The sequence below is a fragment of the Triticum aestivum genome, chromosome 2D (genome assembly GCF_018294505.1).
Source record: "Triticum aestivum cultivar Chinese Spring chromosome 2D, IWGSC CS RefSeq v2.1, whole genome shotgun sequence".
NCBI classification, from domain to species: domain Eukaryota; kingdom Viridiplantae; phylum Streptophyta; class Magnoliopsida; order Poales; family Poaceae; genus Triticum; species Triticum aestivum.
The window spans coordinates 193,670,233-193,692,566 of NC_057799.1; positions in this window are offsets into that span (position 1 = coordinate 193,670,233).

Below are 22,334 nucleotides of genomic sequence, written 5' to 3' on the forward strand. Positions count from 1 at the left end.
GATATTAGGAACATCTGTGTTATCTTGTACATCAGGAGCAGTGTAAGCATCATCTTGTTGTGCAACTTCATTAAACGAATTCCTCTGCTCAAACCTTTGCAATACTCTCCAGTCATCGCTACGTGCAAATGTGTCTTCTAAGAAAAATATCTGTGTTGCTTGATTTTCCAAAATAAAAGGCTCGTCGGTCTGGTACGCCGCCTTGACATTGATGGATTTGAAATAATCATCAGCTCTGGGTTTTGCGATCCTGGAAAACAGGTTATACCAATGACAGCACAATAGAACCACACACCGATGATCCTCGAAACTGGAGATATACTGCAAGGCCATCATGTAGTTTGATTCTTTGGTGCAGACATTTGGAGGCATGTTGTAAGGGATAACAAGCACTGGCCACATGCTATATGTGGCGCTCTGGTGGCCAAATGGGTTAAATCCATCTGAAGCTAAGCCAAGTCTAATGTTTCTCGGACCACGGTACTCAGCTCTGATAAAGTTCATGAAGTTTTCAACCCCCTCGACATATGCAGCGGAGAATCTTCGAGTAGAAGTTATCCAAGTCCTGTGCATCTGTTAGACATACAAATTAGTTCTTCTACCAGATATTACAGGAAAAACATATATGCTTTTTTATGAAGTCCAGAAAAAAATACCTAGGTCGATGTATAAAGCTATGGCAAGATATTTGGACGAGCAGATCTAAGTAACGAAATATATGTAAAGCTAATTCAGCAAACAGATTTGAGTGCCAAATTATGGCAGGCTGTTTCAGCAGTCAATGAGGCCAAGCACACAACCATCGAACTATCGAAGGCCGTCACAGCAACAAAGATCGAGTGTAAAACGGTGTAGAGCTATTTCACCTAATAGATTTGCTACTAGACCATGGCAATCTACGTCAGAATAAATATATGGCAGGATATTTTAGCAACTAATCGGCCTTGGCATGCCATCTCAGCTAAGCAGATTGAGTGTAGAACAGGGCAAGGAAGCTTCTTAAGCAGAGCATATTGACAGTAAACTACTTCGGCAAACAGTGAGATTAAGAGCGTCTATCAGCTAACATTCAGCGCTACACCGACATGAATGGGGCCTCAGTCTAGAATGCGTGTACCGTGGGAGAAGCTGACCGCCGTGCATCTCCACATGAACGTCGCCAGTGGTGGCGGCACTGACCGCCGTGCGCCTCCACAAGAACGTAGCCAGAGGTCGCGGCGCGGCTAGAGGACGGCAGTCTACAAGAGCGTACTGAGGGAGCGAGAGGATCGCCGAACCGCGGCGCCGACGTATCGGCGCGGCGGGGAGGGCGGCTTGTTGGGGAACGTAGCAGAAATTCAAAATTTTCAATGCATCACCAAGATCAATCTATGGAGTAATCTAGCAACAAGGGAAGGGGAGTGCATCTACATACCCTTGTAGATCGCTAAGCGGAAGTGTTGCAAGAACGCGGATGAAGGAGTCGTACTCGTAGCGATTCAGATCGCGGTTGATTCCGATCTAAGCGCCGAACCACGGCACCTCCGCGTTCAACACACGTGCAGCCCGGTGACGTCTCCCACGCCTTGATCCAGCAAGGAGAGAGGGAGAGGTTGGGGAAGACTCCGTCCAGCAGCAGCACGACGGCGTGGTGGTGATGGAGGAGCGTGGCAATCTTGCAGGGCTTCGCCAAGCACCGCACGAGAGGAGGAGGACATGGAAGAGGGGGAGGGCTGCGCCAGAACTTTGGGGTGCCGCTGCCCTCCCACCCCCCACATATATATAGGGGCAAGGGAGAGGGGGGACGGCCCCCTCAGATCCAATCTGAGGAGGGGGCGGCGGCCAGGGGGGTTGCCTTGCCCCCCAAGGCAAGGGGGCGCCTCCCCTTAGGGTTCCCCCAAACCCCCAGGCGCATGGGCCCTGGGAGGGAAGGCACCCAGCCCACTAAGGGGCTAGTCCCTCTCCACATACAGCCATAGGGCCCTCCGGGGCTGGTGGCCCTTCCCGGTGGACCCCCGGAACCCTCCGGTGGTCCCAGTACATTACCGGTGACGCCCGAAACTCTTCCGGTGGCCAAAACGGGACTTCCCATATATAAATCTTTACCTCCGGACCATTCCGGAACTCCTCGTGACGTCCGGGATCTCCTCCGGGACTCCGAACAACATTCGGTAACCACGTATATCTATTCCCTATAACCCTAGCGTCATCGAACCTTAAGTGTGTAGACCCTACGGGTTCGGCAACCATGCAGACATGACAGAGATGTTCTCCGGCCAATAACCAACAGCGGGATCTGGATACCCATGTTGTCTCCCACATGTTCCACGATGATCTCATCGGATGAACCACGATGTCGGGGATTCAATCAATCCCATATACAATTCCCTTTGTCAATCGGTATGTTTCTTGCCCGAGATTCGATCGCGGTATCCCGATACCTTGTTCAATCTCGTTAATGGCAAGTCTCTTTACTCGTTCCGTAACACATCATCCCATGATCAACTCCTTGGTCACATTGTGCACATTATGATGATGTCCTACCGAGTGGGCCCAGAGATACCTCTCCGTTTACACGGAGTGACAAATCCCAGTCTCGATTCGTGCCAACCCAACAGACACTTTCGGAGATACCTGTAGTGCACCTTTATAGCCACCCAGTTACGTTGTGACGTTTGGTACACCCAAAGCATTCCTACGGTATCCGGGAGTTGCACAATCTCATGGTCTAAGGAAATGATACTTGACATTAGAAAAGCTTTAGCAGACGAACTACACGATCTTGTGCTAGGCTTAGGATTGGGTCTTGTCCATCACATCATTCTCCTAATGATGTCATCCCGTTATCAACGACATCCAATGTCCATGGTCAGGAAACCGTAACCATCTATTGATCAACGAGCTAGTCAACTAGAGGCTTACTAGGGACATGGTGTTGTCTATGTATCCACACATGTATCCGAGTTTCCTATCAACACAATTTTAGCATGGATAATAAACGATTATCATGAACAAGAAAATATAATAATAACCAATTTATTATTGCGTCTAGGGCATATTTCTAACAGTCTCCCACTTGCACTAGAGTCAATAATCTAGTTCACATCACCATGTGATTAATACCCAAGAGTTTACCAGAGTCAATAATGTAGTTCACATCACCATGTGATTGTAATGATTCCAACACCCATGGGGTTTGTTCATATCTCGCTTGTGAGAGAGGTTATTAGCCAACGGGTCTGAACCTTTCAGATCTGTGTGTGCTTTACGAATATCTATGTCATCTTGTAGATGCAGCTACCACGCTTTACTTGGAGCCATACCAAATAACTGCTCTACTATACGAGTCCGGTTTACTACTCAGAGTCATCCGGATTAGTGTCAAAGCTTGCATCGACGTAACCCTTTACGACGAACTCCTTTTCCACCTCCATAATCGAGAAAATTCCTTAGTCCACTAGATACTAAGGATAAGTTCGACCGCCGTCATGTGATCCATTCCCGGATCACTATTGTACCCCTTGACTAACTCATGGCAAGGCACACTTCATGTGCGGTACACAGCATAGCATACTGTAGAGCCTACGTCTAAAGCATAGGGGACGACCTTCGTCCTTTCTCTCTCTTCTGCTGTGGTCAAGTCTTGAGTCTTACTCAATACTCACACCTTGTAACACAGCCAAGAACTCCTTCTTTGCTGATCTATTTTCAACTCCTTCAAAAACTTGTCACGGTATGTATTCATTTGAAAGTACTATTAAGCGTTTTTGATCTATCCTTATAGATCTTGATGCTCAATGTTCAAGTAGCTTAATCCAGGTTTTCCATTAAAACACTTTTCAAATAACCCTGTATGCTTTCCAGAAATTCTACATCATTTCTGATCAACAATATGTCAACAACATATACTCATCAGAAATTCTATAGTGCTCCCACTCACTTCTTTGGAAATACAAGTTTCTCATAAACTTTGTATAAACCAAAAATCTTTGATAATCTCATCAAAGCGTACATTCCAACTCCGAGATGCTTACTCCAGTCCTTAGAAGGATTGCCGGAGCATTGCATACTTGTTAGCATCTTTCAGGATTGACAAAACCATCTCGTTGTATCACATACAACCTTTCCTCTAGAAAATCGTCGAGGAAACAATGTTTTGACATCCTATCTGCAAGATTTCATAAATAATGCAGTAACTGCTAATATAATTCCAACATACTCTTAGCATCGCTACGAGTGAGAAAGTCTCATCGTAGTCAACTCCTTGAACTTGTCGGAAAACATCTTAATGACAAGCCGAGCTTTCTTAATGGTGACACTTACCATCATTGTCTGTCTTCCTTTTAAAATCCATCTGCACCCAACAGCCTTACGACCGTCAAGTATTTCTTCCAAAGTATATACTTTGCTTTTATACATGGATCCTCTCTCGGATTTCATGGCCTCAAGCCATTCGTCGGAATCCGGGCCCACCATCGCTTCTCCATAGCTCGTAGGTTCATTGTTGTCTAGCAACATGACTTGCAAGACAGGATCACGTACCACTCTGAAGTAGTACGCATCCTCGTTGTCCTACGAGGTTTGGTAGTGACTTGATCCGAAGTTTCATGATCACTATCATAAGCTTCCACTTCAATTGGTGTAGGTGCCACAGGAACAACTTCCTATGCCCTGCTACACACTAGTTGAAGTTATGGTTCAATAACCTCATCAAGTTTCCACCATCCTCCCACTCAATTCTTTCGACAGAAACTTTTCCTCGAGAAAGGAACTATTTCTAGAAGCAATTACTTTTGCTTCCAGATCTGAAATAGGAGGTATACCCAACTGTTTTGGGTATTCTTATGAAGATGCATTTATCCGCTTTGGGTTCGAGCTTATCAGCCTGAAACTTTTTTCACATAAGCATCGCAGCCCCAAACTTTTAAGAAACGACAACTTAGGTTTCTCTAAACGCTGTCGTCTCAACGGAATTGTGTGGTGCCCCTTTTAAAGTGAATGCGGTTGTCTCAACGCAAACACCAAATAACAATTATTCAGGTTTAACCCCAATCTCGATGGTAGAGGGAGCATGCGATGCTTGATCACATCAACCTTGGAAACACTTTCAACACATATCGTCATCTCACCTTTAGCTAGTCTCTGTTTATTCCGCAGCTTTTATTTCGAGTTACTAACACTTAGCAACCGAACCGGTATCTAATACCCTGGTGCTGCTAGGAGTACTAGTAAAGTACACATTCATATAATGTATATCCAATATACTTCTGTCGACCTTGCCTGCCTTCTCATCTACCAAGTATCTAGGGTAGTACTGCTTCAGTGACCGTTCCCCTCAATACAGAAGCACTTAGTCTTGGGTTTGGGTTCAACCTTGGGATTCTTCACCAGAGCAGCAAATGATTTGCTGTTTCATGAAGTATCCCTCTTGCCCTTGCCCTTCTTGAAACTAGTGGTTTTACTAACCATCAACAGTTGATGCTCCTCTTTGATTTCTACTTTCGCGGTGTCAAACATTGCGAATAGCTCAAGGATCATCACATCTATCCCTGATATGTTATAGTTCATCACGAAGCTCTAATAGCTTGGTGGCAGTGACTATGGAGAACCATCACTATCTCTTCTGGAAGATTAACTCCCACTTGATTCAAGCGATTGTGGTACTCAGACAATCTGAGCACATGCTCAACGATTGAGCTTTTCTCCCTTAGTTTGCAGGCTTAAGAAACTTGTCAGAGGTCTCATACCTCTTTACGTGGGCACTAGTCTGAAATCCCAATTTCAGTCTTCGGAACATCTCATATGTTCTGCGACGTTTCAAAACCGTCTTGTCGCCACAATTTTAAACCGTTAGCATCACACACTGAACTATCACGTAGTCATCAAAACGTGTATGTCAGATGTTTCGTAACATCTACAGACGACGCTAGAGGTTCAGCACACCGAGCGGTGCATTAAGGACATAAGCCTTCTGTGCAGCAATGAGGACAATCATTAGTTTACGGACCCAGTCCGCATAATTTCTACTATGAACTTTCAACTAAATTTTCTCTAGGAACATATCTTAAACAGTAGAACTAAAGCGTAAGCTATGACATAATTTGCAAAGACCTTTTGACTATGTTCATGATAATTAAGTTCATCTGATTATTTAATGAACTCCCACTCAGATAGACATCCCTCTAGTCACCTAAGTGATACATGATCCGAGTCAAACTAGGCCATGTCCGATCATCACGTGAGACGGACTAGTCATCATCGGTGAACATCTCCATGTTGATCGCATCTACTATATGACTCATGTTCGACCTTTCGATCTCTTGTGTTCCGAGGCCATGTCTGTACATGCTAGGCTCGTCAAGTCAACCTAAGTGTTTCGCATGTGTTCCGAGGCCATGTCTGTACATGCTAGGCTCGTCAACACCCGTTGTATGCGAACGTTAGAATCTATCACACCCGATCATCACGTGGTGCTTCGAAACAACGAACCTTCGCAACGGTGCACAGTTAGGGGGAACACGTCTCTTGAAATTTTAGTGAGGGATCATCTTATTTATGCTACCGTCGTTCTAAGCAAATAAGATGTAAACATGACAAACATCACATGCAAATCATAAAGTGACATGATATGGCCAATATCATCTTGCGCCTTTTGATCTCCATCTTCGAGGCGCGGCATGATCACCTTCGTCACCGGCATGACACCATGATCTCCATCATCATGATCTCCATCATCGTGTCTTCATGAAGTTGTCTCGCCAACTATTACTTCTACTACTATGGCTAATGGTTAGCAATAAAGTAAAGTAATTACATGGCGTTTTCATTGACACGCAGGTCATACAATAAATTAAGACAACTCCTATGGCTCGTGCCGGTTGTCATACTCATCGACATGCAAGTCGTGATTCCTATTACAAGAACGTGATCAATCTCATACATCACATATATCATTCATCACATCCTTTTGGCCATATCACATCACATAGCATACCCTGCAAAAACAAGTTAGATGTCCTCTAATTGTTTTTGCATGTTTTAAGTGGCTGCTATGGGATTCTAGCAAGAACGTTTCTTACCTACGCAAAAGCCACAACATGATATGCCAATTTCTATTTACCCTTCATAAGGACCCTTTTCATCGAATCCGATCCGACTAAAGTGGGAGAGACAGACACCCGCTAGCCACCTTATGCAACTAGTGCATGTCAGTCGGTGGAACCTGTCTCACGTAAGTGTACGTGTAAGGTCGGCCCGGGCCGCATCATCCCACGATGCCGCCGAATCAAGATAAGACTAGTAACGGCAAGCAAATTGAACAAATCATCACCCACAACTACTTTGTGTTCTACTCGTGCATAGAATCTACGCATAGACCTGGCTCATGATGCCACTGTTGGGGAACGTAGCAGAAATTCAAAATTTTCTACGCATCACCAAGATCAATCTATGGAGTAATCTAGCAACAAGGGAAGGGGAGTGCATCTACATACCCTTGTAGATCGCTAAGCGAAAGCGTTGCAAGAACGCGGATGAAGGAGTCATACTCGTAGCGATTCAGATCGCGGTTGATTCCGATCTAAGCGCCGAACCACGGCGCCTCCGCGTTCAACACACGTGCAGCCCGGTGACGTCTCCCTTGCCTTGATCCAGCAAGGAGAGAGGGAGAGGTTGGGGAAGACTCCGTCCAGCAGCAGCACGACGGCGTGGTGGTGATGGAGGAGCGTGGCAATCTTGCAGGGCTTCGCCAAGCACCGCAGGAGAGGAGGAGGACATGGACGAGGGGGAGGGCGGCGCCAGAACTTTGGGGTGTCGCTTCCCTCCCACCCCCCACATATATATAGGGGCAAGGGAGAGGGGGTCCGGCCCCCTCAGATCCAATCTGAGGAGGGGGCGGCGGCCAGGGGGGTTGCCTTGCCCCCCAAGGCAAGGGGGGAGCCTCCCCTTAGGGTTCCCCCAAACCCCCAGGCGCATGGGCCCTGGGAGGGAAGGCGCCCAGCCCACTAAGGGGCTGGTCCCTCTCCACATACAGCCCATAGGGCCCTCCGGGGCTGGTGGCCCCTCCCGGTGGACCCCCGGAACCCTCCGGTGGTCCCGGTACATTACCGGTGACGCCCGAAACTCTTCCGGTGGCCAAAATGGGACTTCCCATATATAAATCTTTACCTTCGGACCATTCTGGAACTCCTCGTGACGTCCGAGATCTCATCTGGGACCCCGAACAACATTCGGTAACCACGTATATCTATTCCCTATAACCCTAGCGACATCGAACCTTAAGTGTGTAGACCCTACGGGTTCGGCAACCATGCAGACATGACCGAGATGTTCTCCGGCCAGTAACCACCAGCGGGATCTGGATACCCATGTTGTCTCCCACATGTTCCACGATGATCTCATCGGATGAACCACGATGTCGGGGATTCAATCAATCCCGTATACAATTCCCTTTGTCAATCGGTATGTTTCTTGCCCGAGATTCGATCGTCGGTATCCCGATACCTTGTTCAATCTCGTTAATGGCAAGTCTCTTTACTCGTTCCGTAACACATCATCCCATGATCAACTCCTTGGTCACATTGTGCACATTATGATGATGTCCTACCGAGTGGGCCCAGAGATACCTCTCCGTTTACACGGAGTGACAAATCCCAGTCTCGATTCGTGCCAACCCAACAGACACTTTCGGAGATACCTGTAGTGCACCTTTATAGCCACCCAGTTACGTTGTGACGTTTGGTACACCCAAAGCATTCCTCCGGTATCCGGGAGTTGCACAATCTCATGGTCTAAGGAAATGATACTTGGCATTAGAAAAGCTTTAGCAGACGAACTACACGATCTTGTGCTAGGCTTAGGATTGGGTCTTGTCCATCACATCATTCTCCTAATGATGTGATCCCGTTATCAACGACATCCAATGTCCATGGTCAGGAAACCGTAACCATCTATTGATCAACGAGCTAGTAAACTAGAGGCTTACTAGGGACATGGTGTTGTCTATGTATCAACACATGTATCTGAGTTTCCTATCAATACAATTTTAGCATGGATAATAAACGATTATCATGAACAAGGAAATATAATAATAACCAATTTATTATTGCCTCTAGGGCATATTTCTAACATGGCTTTGGCGGAGCGAATGGAGTGGAGGGGGACAGGGGGAGGGGGGTTTGGGGAATATTAGTGGCTAGTTGGCCGAAGGGCGGTTGAATCGGATTTGGGGGGAATTTTTGGGTTTGGGGGGGGAGGATTTTCGCGCGGTGGGCGGGGGAGTTTGGCGCATGGTCGGTTTCTCCAAGTGCAGTCCCACGTGTCAGTGAAGAGGCAAGCCGAAGCGCGTTCTGTTTGCGTGAGCCGTGTGCAGGACCGAACGTGTGTCGGGTGCAATGCGACTACGACAGGAGTGCTGTGAGTGTACCGCCTGTTTTCCTTTTAATCTAGGTGCTTCGCCCCCTCAAAAAAATGTGTTGCTTCGCGCGATCCATCAATACTACTACTAGTAATCTGGTAATCCCGACTAAAACGGCGCGGCCGGGTCTTTTCCCGCGTGATATAATGGGAGGTTGGCTTAGTTGGGGTTTTTTGGGATGAGTAATGCTACACCTATGTAATCCCAGTTACGTAATTAACGTAATGTGAAACGTTTGAGCTGTTGATTGTAGATTGGGGGGAGGGAGGGGCCCACCACCATGAAAATCAGGGGAGGAGAGAGAGAGAGGCAATTTACGTTAACCCTTTCGTAGGTTCCCGTAGATGTAGAAAGATGTGAATTGCGTGAATGTGTAGTGGACGTACTATTGGAGTGCCTAAGATAATTTGTGTATGTATAGACCCTATGTGTTTATTTTACTTCGCATGTTAGATTTGTCTCGGTTCAATAAAAAGCAGAGTTGGTGATGATGGTTTGCCTGTCATCCTGCAATATAGGCCGTCCGATCTATATCTAACGAATAGGAAGGAAACTATGACAATTTACCCGCACTCCTCTCCACATTTGCAGATAAGGCTTTCCCTCGTTCATCCTTTTCTCCCACAAGATCTTGATCTTCCGTGCAACGCACGGGCATCTTGCTAGTACTCCTACAATATGTATATTATTGTGAAAGTTATATACACCGGCCGAGATTAATGCAAACACGGCAGATTTTCATTACATTTCGAACTTTTATAGGACAGAAAAATAAAAGAAACCCGACCCTAAACCTATTCTACGGCGGCAACCGACGTCCTCCATCTGCGATCTCTATGTACGGGGGCGGGGTTCAAGACCCGTGAAGTGAAGGTGCGGTCTCCGGCGAGGAAGAGTAGAACACGGGATACGGACCGGCCAGTTGGCACACCATGCCCTGCCGCCTCCCATGCCCTACTCATCCTCGGAGGAGTCCCCGACCTTGGCGGTGCCGGACGTTGGACGGCGGCAAGTAGGACGCGTGGTTGACGGTGCTCCCGTCGTCGGCCGCCAGCATGGCCACTGCTTGTGCGGTCGCGTCCGCGTCCAGCTACGCCGCTATTGCATCGCGAGAGGCGACTTGAGCGAGGGCGGCGACCTCGAGCTTCATCCCCAAAGACAAGCTCTCCCGCAGAGCGTTCGCACTTGCGGTCATGGCGGATGAGGTGCCAGGTAGGAGGACGATGCGCTATGGTGTGGAGGTTAGCTGGGCCCCACCTCACAGTGAAAACGTTACGACTGGAATAAAAATGCCATATACATCCTCCGTTCATAAATATAAGCCTTTTTAGATACTATTTCAAATGGAATACAGCATACAGATGTATGTAGACATAGTTTAGAGTGTAGATTCACTCATTTTGCTCCGTATGTAGTAGTCACTTGATGGAATCTTTAGAAAGACTTATATTTGGGAACGGAGGGAGTACTATACTAATAAAACATTAAGGCCATGAGGCGATGCAGTGCTGGTTACAGGAGGCAAGAAGAGATGCATCCATCGACGACGTCCACCTCCTCGACTCAGGGCGCCGGCCCACCGAACGGCGCCTAAGTAGCAGCGGCTTTCGTGGCCAGGTCGACGTGCTTCTGAACAATGGCGTCCAAAGATTCCAGCCGCTGGAAGAAGGCCAACGTCTTTCTGTCCTCGCTTGCCTTGCAGTGGCCTATGTATACGATTTCCTCGTAGATGTTGATGTGCAGGTCAATGGTTTCTTGCATGGCGAGGCGCTGCGCGGCGAGCGCGGCCTCGAGGTGCACATTCTTCATCGCGACCTCCGGCACCTGCAGGGCCACCAGGGCTTGAAAGAGTTCGTCACCATGGAGGCCGATGAGGGTGGCAGGCAATGAGGAGCCTGGGCGCACGGGCTGGAGCAGTACGGCAAGGTCGTCCACGCGCTTCTTGATGGCAGTGAACTTGCGGATGGAGTTGACCATCATGTCGTCCATGCGAGAGGCGAAGCCGGCGTCGGCGAGGGCTACGATGCCTGTGGTCGCTAGCACCATCTGGAAATGCTGCGCAATGTGGGGCCGCAGGCCGGCGCCTTGGATGATTTGGCACAGCCAACTGCCGCTCGCATCCATCGCCTCCATAGGTGCTTGTGGCTTCTGGTCACTTGGTCTTGGATTGGAGTGAGCAGTGTTGCGCAGAGACTTGGGAGTAGATGGATTGGAGTGGTGGGGTGCCTTTATTATATGAGAGTCCAAACTCTGTTGCATTCACATCGTGCTGGCTCTATTCTGCTTCTAAAATTAATTCCCTCTGCATGTAATTGAGGATGCATCATTGACCGTTCAACGTCTCGGGAACCGCTACCCTCTGCCTCTTGGCATTCAAGCACCTATGGACCTGTCGACGACGAGGTGCCTATGGTGACTTTGTAAATTTCAAGATGATAGTGCCGTGCATGTGTGCGTTCATAGGGGTGAGTGTATGCGCGTGTATATGAGCGCTTGCGTCTGTACTGTGTAAAAAAACGTAAATGCGTGTCAAAAAGAGACTAGTCAGTATACTCAATATTGTGCACCTCGGAGAGGAAAACGATAGAACTAGTACGTATTTATTTACGGTGCAGACTCACTCATTTTGCTCCATATGTACTCCGTCTCGGTGTAGTCTAGTCACTTGTTGAAATCTCTAGAAGGGCAAATACTCCTTTCTGGTTTACAGGGCTATACTAGCAAGTAGTTGTACGTACTAGTACAATAGTTGGCTCACATAGCAATTTTGTCTCATGCAAGAGCCTGGCTATATGCGTGCTCCAATGTTCGCAACTGCAACGTTCGGTTTGCGCTTGGCTCTTCGCCTCTTCGAGAAGACGAACAATGATGTTACTACTACTGCTTCTATAGTGTCGAATCCACTGCTGCATGTTCGTCCACCGCAAGCGGGACGGATAGCTTGTTGTATTAGTACTACTAAGCAAAAGCCTGTCCTCGTTTGTGAGCAACCGCGTGAATGGGTGAGGGAGAAGGCGTGTAGTAAAATCAAGCTTCTCCTCATGGTACGAGTTGACGTGACACATCATAGCACTGGCCCCACATGCTTGCCTCTAAACTTGCCTGAAAGACCCGCAGTGTACAATATATTTGCTGCAACCTCTAACATTTACCCACCACAAATTAAAATATATGTGGCCGTATGCATCGTTCTGATGCAGAGGCCGGGGAGTCCCCCCTTTTCAATTTTTTTTAAATATATATTCCTGTCTTGACCAGATGAGCGTGCAAACTACAATCACCAGGGTGTTAGGTAGGGCCAGAAGACTATTTTAATTTTTTTTAAAACTTCAAGAAGGCCACATAGCATGGAGCCGACCCCAATGATTTTAAGCTTACAGGCACGGTACACGCTATCCTAGACTACTCTACACATGAAACTGCCACACGAGCGTCCGGGCTGCGCTTGGCTCTTCGCCTCTTCGGGAAGTCAAACAATTATGGAGTACTACTGCACTGGAGGAGTACTACAGTACGCTTCTGGCCATCTGACACCGATTGAACTGCTGCATGTCCACCGCGTGCGGGAGGGAGAGCGTGTAGCGAAAGCTTCTCCTAGTCTTGCCAGCCACCACGCTCATGGGCGAGGGGGACGCTCCTGCCTTTGCGTGTATGACAGGTGGGCCCGACAGGTGTGTGGCCAACCTGTCATACAACCAAAGGCAGGTGCAGGTAAGTCCGCGAGGGAGAGGATAATCAAACTTCTCGTTGATGTACGAGTTGACGCGACACATCAAAGCACTGCACTCGATATATTTCAATAATTTGCGTTTACCGATGCATTAATTACAACGCATGCATGCATGCCGCGACTCTCCTTTTGATACTTGCATGTGTTGATTTAATGCACCTTGAAGTAGTATAAAATATGTGACGGTAAAGCTTTGTAATACCCCGGCCCAAGTCGAGAGATGGTTGTACACGAGGATGGCGAGATCATGCAGACCGAACAGGACCCGACGATGGAGCTCTCTAAGGTCTCGATGGACCTCACCGTGCTCCACTGCCCCTTGTGCCTCCGCCCCTTGAATTGTGGTTTCTCAACGAGTTGTGCTGAACTTCTTGTGAATTGTGGTGGTTTTCAGTAATGAAAATCGGAAGGGGCAAGCCCTTCTTTGATCAAAAAAAATTTTAATCGTCCTTATATATTCATCAGTCTTGCTATAAGTCGCAGTAGATGCTATATAGGTCCGTCGGATCTTACATCAAGATCCGTGCTTTCAGATTTTCTTTTTTCTCACTTAAATCTCAGTCGAGTGAGACATAGCCACGCCATTAAACAGAGGCTCGGGCGCCATTAATGGAGACCTTGGGAGAGAGGTGGACGGCAGATGGAGGTCAAAGGGCTCTCCTCCCGATAAGCACGCGCAGGGGTCTGATCGCACGCCTCTCGTACTCAAATAGCTACCCTGCACGGCGCCTCCTAGCTAATAAAAAATGGGGACGCGTGGCGGCACGTAAATGGTACTAGTAAGTAGAACGCCCACGGTTTCAATAATACTTGTGTTTCCGATTGTAACGTGACAACACTTGTTCCAAAATGACTTTGTTGATTGTTAATGTGTGCGCCTTCGCAAATCGGACTGCAAATTTACCACAGCATGTTGGTGCCATGTCATGGCACCAAGCCAAGTTTCATTATTTTCATGCGTGTTTTGGATTTACAGGAATTAAAAAACTAAGTTTCTCAATGTTTCCAACCCAGCCACGACGCCCAGAATTTTGAATTTCATTCCCATTTCTTGCATGGAACCTAGAAATTTACCCGAGGACACACATGTGATTTTTCAACCAACTTTGGTGCACTGGAACATGTGCTTGTATTTCAAATTTGAATTATGCACACAAAGGTGACACGTTCCCTCCCAGAACCACGAGCCTTCTTGAGAGAAGCTCCGATTTGCAAGAAGCTTATACCAAAATTTGTTCCTATTCGGCCAATTTTTTTACCACGGCATGGTACTACCATGACATGACACCATGCCAAGTTTCATGATTTTAAAACCAAGTTTCTCAATGTTCTCGACCGAGCCACGATGCCCAGATGTTTGAATTTTATTCTCATTTTTTGCATGGGACCTACTCCCTCCTTCCATCTATATAGGGCCTAATGTGTTTTTCAAGACAGCCTTTGACTATTGACAAGATTAATAGCACATGAGATGTATACTATGAAAATTATATTATTGGAAGCTCCTTTGACATACAAATTTGAAGGTATGCTTTGTGTAAGTTGCATGTCATATATTATTGCTCTAACGTTTGGTCAAAGTTAGCCTCGAAAAACGCATTAGGACCTATATAGATGGAAGGAGGGAGTAGAAATTCACCCGAGGACACAAATGTGATTTTTCAACCAACTTTGGTGCACGGGAGCATGTGCTTGTAGTTCAAATTTGAATTATGCACATTAAATGACCAAAAACTCAATTAATGTGTAAATAAGGCCAAACGAAGCCGGAATAATTCCAAAATTTAACAGGGCACTCATGTAGTTCTATGTTGCCTTTGTAAATAAACTCAAGGGGGACAACGTATATCGTTTCGCACTCAAAGGTGGCACGTTCCCTCTCAGAACCACGAGCCTTCTTGAGAGAAGCTTCGGTTTGCAAGAAGCTTATACCAAAATCTGTTCCTATTCGGCCAATTTTTTTACCACAACATGGTAGTACCATGACATGACATCCATGCCAAGTTTCATGATTTTCAGACGTGTTTTGGATTTACAAGAATTTTAAAACCAAGTTTCTCAATGTTCTCGGCCGAGCCACGATGCCCAGATGTTTTAATTTTATTCTCATTTCTTGCATGGGACCTAGAAATTCACCCGAGGACACAAATGTGATTTTTCAACCAACTTTGGTGCACGAGAGCATGTGCTTGTAGTTCAAATTTGACTTATGCACATTAAATGACCAGAAACTCAATTAATGTATAAAAACGACAAACGAACCCGGAATAATTCCAAAATTTAACAGGGCACTAATGTAGTTCTATGTTGCCTTTGTTAAGAAACTCAAGGGGGGGCAGCGTATATCGTTTCACACTCAAAGGTGGCACGTTCCCTCTTAGAACCACGAGCTTCCAAATCGGCCCAATTTTTTACCACAACATGTTAGTGCCATGACATGACACCATGCCAAGTTTCATGATTTCCAGGCGAGTTTTGGATTTACATGAATTTAAAATCAAAGTTTCTCGATGTTCTCGGCCGAGTCATGACGCCCAGATGTTTGAATTTCATTCTCATTTCTTCCATGGGACCTAGAAATTCAACCAAGGACACACATGTGATTTTTCAACCCACTTTGGTGCACCGGAGCATGTGCATGCAATTCATATTTAGATTATGCACATTAAAAGTCCAGAAACTCAATTAATGTATAAAAAGGCCAAATGAACCCGAAATAATTCCAAAATTTAACAGGGCACTCATATAGTTCTATGTTGCCTCTGTAAATAAAATCAGGGGGAGGCAGCGTATATCGTTTCGCACACAAAGGTGACACGTTCCCTCTCGGAACCACGAGGCTTGTTGAGAGAATCTCCGGTTTTGCAAGAGGCTTATACCAAAACTTGTCCCAATTCAGCCAAAAATTATACGTATGAAACAGGGTTTAGATTATCCCAAACATCTCGCTACCTAGACCAATAATGTACTATGATTTGAATTCAACATAAAATGGATACAAATATTTGAATTGGAGAGCGTATGGTACATGTAGTTCATAGTGAAATATGATTACTGCTATATGTATGTTTTTTGTTATCAAGATAATATTTAAATTATTGTATAACTTGACAACAATCGTATTCAAATAAGGAAAATTGATTCAAATTTAGTCCATATGGTAGACGACAATATATATGTTCACATGGTGGAGTAAAATGTTCATATATGATGGAAGATCAAAATGTACGACTACATCAATTATAAACCGCAAGGTCACCTAACGATATATTCGAATTCAACATAACGTGGATTCAAAAATTGAAATTCGAGATCATGGCATCTGTAATCATATAAAAAGGGACATTACTCTTTCTTTGGTGGGAATTGATTTGTTTTTTGTTGTTGTTGAGGGAAGTGCGAATCGATTTGGTACTGTGCAGGGTAATCTTGTTCTCCCGATTTTTTTACATTTTTCTTGTAGTTTTTTCAATGGCATCTATAGCAATATAGTAAAAGGGGACATGACTCTCTTGTGTCTTGTATGAATTGTTTTTTTACACGTTAAGTTTGTTCTGCCGAACAAGGAATCCGCACCTTGTTATCCCGAAATTTTCAAGCTCGAGTATCTTTTGTCTCACCTGCTTTGAAACTCCCGCTTCTTCAACCCGCGCCGCGCCTTGTTATCCTGAAATTTGGACGCGCGCGAGAACTCCCTCCTCATCCGAAATCGCTCCCGCAGCCCAGACACGCGAAATCCCCCTTCTACCCCTCAGCCGGAAATGAAGCTCCACGTCGCGGTGTCAAAACCGGTGGGGGTACGCTGGTAACTTACCCTACATTTCGGACAAGCGCGTCCCTAAGCTTGGCTCCCCCCTCCCCCTTCGCCCCCCCATTCGTACACCGAGGCCGCCAAAACCCGCGAAACCCCACGCTCCTCCGTCGGCCTCCCGACCGCCGCCCAGCCGGAGACTCTTCCCCGACTACGTCATCCACCACAACAGCTCGCCGTCCCTAATCCACCGCACCGGATGAGGATCCGTTGTCGATCTCGTCGTCCCACCGGATCAGCCGCCCCATCCTCCAGCTCCAAGGAGCTGCCCCGATGTTTGCCTCGTCTATCGCACCACCTCAATCCCCACAACGCCATCTTGACCTGCCCCACCGGAACCGCAGCACCCTCGCCAATTCCTCTGATGAAGCCGAGGCCAACTCGGCGCTGCCAAGGAGGTTGTGCACTCACCGCTGCATTTTATCTTTTATTCGATCTCACAGGGCTGCCGGTGCTCGATACCGAGCAGACATGGCGTGTCTCCATCGACGGCGCCGTCACCGGCCACATCATCCATGGCGTCTCTCCCCCATGTCGTTGCTTCCTCGGTGGCGACTTCCACAACGGCACTAGCTGCAGCTGCTCCGGCTCTCGCTCGTGTTGTGGCTCTGTTCTTGCTGTCGGTCACGCTGCTGCACTGCTCCTGCTTTCGTTCGTGCTGCTGATCTGCTCTTGCTCTCGCTTGCGCTGCTGCTGCTGCTGCACGACCTCTGGTAGCTACAGGAGTTGCCGCTTTAGCACTCGCTCACGGTGCTCCTGCACGACTTGCTCTCTGCTAGTGCGTTCCCTGCTCGAGCGTCTGCTGATTTAGATCACTGCTTCTCTGCTACTAGTGCTCGAACGCCCTAAACATCTATTGCAATGCTCTGTTACTAGTTCAATCAGTTTCGACAGTAAAATTCAGTTTCGACTGTGAAGTTCATTTTCTTCAGTTAAGTTCAGAGTGAATAGTACTTACAGCATCTGTCGGAGCGGCCGTGGCGCGGCTGATGCGTTTTACATCTAGCACTTTTTGGTGATGTATTTTACATCATCTATTGCAGATGATATTAGGGCCCCACTTCAGATTAACATTGTCTGTCTTGTCATGCTTCAGCCTCGTCGCCGTACACCTTAGCGGAGCTGCTCCAACAACGGAATCGTCCATCACAACGGAGCAGTACCCTCGGTGCCGTTTCCAGAGGCCTCGGATCTTCTTCCCCGCCTCCGACAGTCACACCAGCATCATCACCATCCTCCACGTCCAACCCAATGATGCTGAGGTCCACAAGGCTATGCCAAAGAGGTTGTACACTCGTCGCATCACTTTGTTTCTCCATTCCTCTGTTCTTCCAATTCATGTGAGCCAAACACCCAGGTTGACTGAAATCCTATGTTTCCAAATGCTCTGTTTTGCACGTGCATTCCTATCCTATTCATGTGTTTTTCCTGTCCCTGCGTTTATAGAATCCTCCAATTCTAAGGAGCCCTTACAGATTTACTTCATTTTCAGATAGGCGTCAAAGAAAACTCTGTGTGTTATGTCCTGCTCCTGCCGTGCCGTCATCCACCCCACCTGAGGTGCACCATCGATAGAAGCGTTCACTGCAGCAGAGATCCCCCTGCAGACTTCCTTTCGCCGCCTCAGATCATCTTCCCCGTTGCCGGCAGCCACGCCAACTGCATTACCATCATCGACTGAGCAGATGAACCTGAGGACTACACAGTTCCGGAAGAGAGGTCGCAGTCTTTCGTGTTTGCTTATGTTATACATCGGTTATTATTACCTGCTACTTTATCGTTCAATCTTGAGTTTTGAATTGCCCATGGGTCTCATATCGAGCCAGCAACGAATAGTATCTGTCTACTATCTGGTTCATCTGGGGTCTTCTATGTGGTTCATGTTGGGTGGGCAACAAACAATAGATGATCCATTGTCTATCTTTTTAAACTGAAGCTATAATCTACCTGCTATCATTAGTTTTGGATCCATCCACTCGTTTGCTACCATCAGTCTTGATTTTTGCATGCACCCCTTAGGCCTTACAAAATCTAACTATTTTTTTATTATGCATGTCAGATATTGTACACAATCGTACTGAACATGTAGAGAAAAAGAGAAGACCGTTGCGTGCGAATATAATGTCATGCAGATGCCGCTCCATGGTGGGCGAAGTGCCCCCCCTCCTGCATTTCCAGATTGTATTCCAGAGGAAGATAACTGTTCAGATGGAGATTCAGAAGGAGCCGACCACGCCTGTTTACCACCTGAGGTGTTTGCTCTAACCTGGCATGCTGATGTTGGTCATATCATGCATATGGCGCCTTGCATTGCTTACATTATACATCTTATATGTCATCAGCTTAGTTTAGATTTGCTTTGTGTGAATGCCACCTGTTTGGTTTCTATATCATACTCCCACCATTCCTAAATATTTGTCTTTTTAGAGATTTCAACAAGTGACTACATACGGAACAAAATGAGTGAATCTACACTCTAAAATATGTCTATATACATCCGTATGTGGTAGTCCATTTGAAATCTCTAAAAAGACAAATATTTAGGAACGGAGGGAGTATATGGGAATTATGCAATGCCATCTTCTTTAGCCAGGCATCATATACGTGAATCATGCAATGCCATCCTGTTTAGCCAGTCATCGTATATGTGAATTGTATTGTGCCATATTTTTTTCCATAATGTATTCCATTTGTCAACAATGTTTATACATTCATCTACTCTTCCTGTGCATCAGCCATTTGAGTCGGTCATGGGAAAATCTGGAGTGAAAACAAGGTCTTCTGAGCAGTCAGTGCTACCTGTCGATGCAGATTTCTTGCTGGTTACAGATAGCTCCTCAGAGGAGGATTCAGAGAGAGATGACCAGTCGTATTCCCCCCCCCCCCCGAGGTGCATGCTCTAACTTGGCTGGGTTATATTGCTCATATCATGCATATGGTGTCTTGCATTGCCATGCCATCTGCTTAGATTAGACATGCTTTGTGTGAATGCCTCCTGTTTGCTTTCTATATCAGATATGTGAATTATGCAATGCCATGTTTTTCAGCCAGTTATCATATATGTGAATTATGCACCGCCATGGAGCCAGGCATCATATATGTGAATTATCTCATGCCATCTTTTTTTTCATTACGTATTCCATTTGTCGACAATCTGTGTATATTGAACTACTCTTCATGTGTATCAGCCATTTGAGCCGGTTATGGAAAAATCTGGAGTGAAAACAAGGTCTTCAGAGCAGGCAATGGTACCTGTTGAAGCATATATCTCGATGGTTACAGGGAGCTCCTCAGAGGAGGATTCAGAGACAGATGACCAGTCCTATATCCCACCTGAGGTGTATGCTCTAAGTTGCAATGTTTATATTTCTCATATGATGCATATGGTGTCTTGCATTGCTTAGTTTAGACATCATATGCACAATATTGAATTCTATCTGCTTAGTTTAGAGATCATACATGCGAGTGCCAGCTGCTTAGTATATGAATCAATTATGTCAATTATATCATGCCATCCTGCATACTTAGACAACATGTATGTGAATTATTTCATCCCAACCTATTTTAGAAAGACATCATATAGTTTTGTCATGTCATCCTGTTTAGGTACTCATCATATGTTGAATTATGCCATTATATCCTGTTAAGTTATCCATCATATATCTGAAACTGTGTCATGCTATCCTGTTTAGTTAGGCATCATATATGTGAAATTGTGTCATGTTGTCCTGTTTGGTTAGAAAACATATATGTGAATTACCACATCTGTCTATCATACAATGTCTGTACGTTCAATTTCTTTTCTTGTTTATCAGCCATTTGAATTGGAGGGGGTGATGGCAGTATCTAAGGGAGCAAAAACCCGTTCTTCACAAAAGACAGTGCTACCCGTCGATGCAGATAGAACCATGGTTGTACTGGCCCACAAACTAGCCCCACCACACATAATCGAGACTCTTCCAGATTGCACACTTACACCGTTGGGCAGAGAACCAGCTACAACCCATCTAACCGCAACCCCAGCGGATAGTAACCCACTTATAGTTGATAAAGCACCATGTCCACCACAGAGTACCCCCACACGAGCAGTTTGTAAAGCTATTGCAGTGCCCAAAGCACGAAGACCACCACAGCTAACCCAAACTCCACGTTTAAAGCAGAAGAGCAACTGTTCTCAGGTCAGATTCCGTAGCTATGGTCCATACTCCTTTGCTGTTGCATCACTGTATTTACTCATACCAACTACTTTCGAATTTGAAGGATCCAATTGAAACTCCAATGGCGCAACAGGTATGTTTTAAACCTATTTCTTTAACTGGATTGCTGTTCTAACTTCTTGCTCTATATTGATTATAGTTTAAGTTGTATAAACAGTTATGTTCTCATGTGATGCACATTACAAGGGCTGCCAATGCTGTGTAGTTTCTCACACTTATATTCTGTCTATGCTGCTGTGTCTTAAAAATATATGAGTTGAACTGTGTCTCTATCTTGATTAGGGAACATAAACTAGAATGATATGGACAATACAGTGACCATAGTACATAGACATATGTTTGTTTTATGCTGTTATCCTGTCCACCTTACTACTGAACTAGTTTACCAAAATGAGTTTTGTATACTACAAGCTAAACCTGTGATGTGTCTGCCTGTTTCTCTTGTAGTATGCAAACAGAATATTGGAGAAGAGCACCCCACTATGCAATGGTAGAGAAAGTATTGCAGATAAGGTTCAAGATAGTGAGACAACCCTGTTGGTCTCCAAGAAAGGTGATAAAAACGATCTTGGAGACAGTGAGAAAACCCCACAGTCCTGAGTTGATGTAGTGTTCGAGTTACTGGCCAGTACCGCTGGCACAAGCTCTTCGAACTCGCTGCCTGAATCACTTCGGCTTCTTCAGTCTCAGCTACAAGCTGAAAGGCATCAGTTAGCTGTGCTGCGGCAAGAAGCCGAAGGACTGAGGAAATCCCTGCAGAATTCAGATGCGTACTTTCTTGTGGAACAGCAAGCACTGGAGGATTTAAGCGCCAAACAAGAGAAAGTTAATAAGCTTGCTAAGCATCTTGCCAGCATTATGGGTACCCAAGATATTGTTTCTTGAACTCTTCTGAAGTGGTTTCAGTTCTGGACTTGTTTTGCTGCGGCGTTTATATGCTGCTTTGTTCCCTATATTTGCACTGGTGGCGAACTTTGATGCCCAGTGGATGTAATATGTGTAATAGCCGTGATAGCCTAGCATAAGTTGCTTGCTTATTTATTTCCTTGTTTCTTGTTTATTTGTTTGCTTGTAGTCAGTGCAGTTCTTTTTCCGCGGTTTGCTAGTGGCTGCAATAACCTATGTTTTAAAACTAGGCCACAATAACCATGGGCTAATATTTACTGTAGTGACACTGGGCCT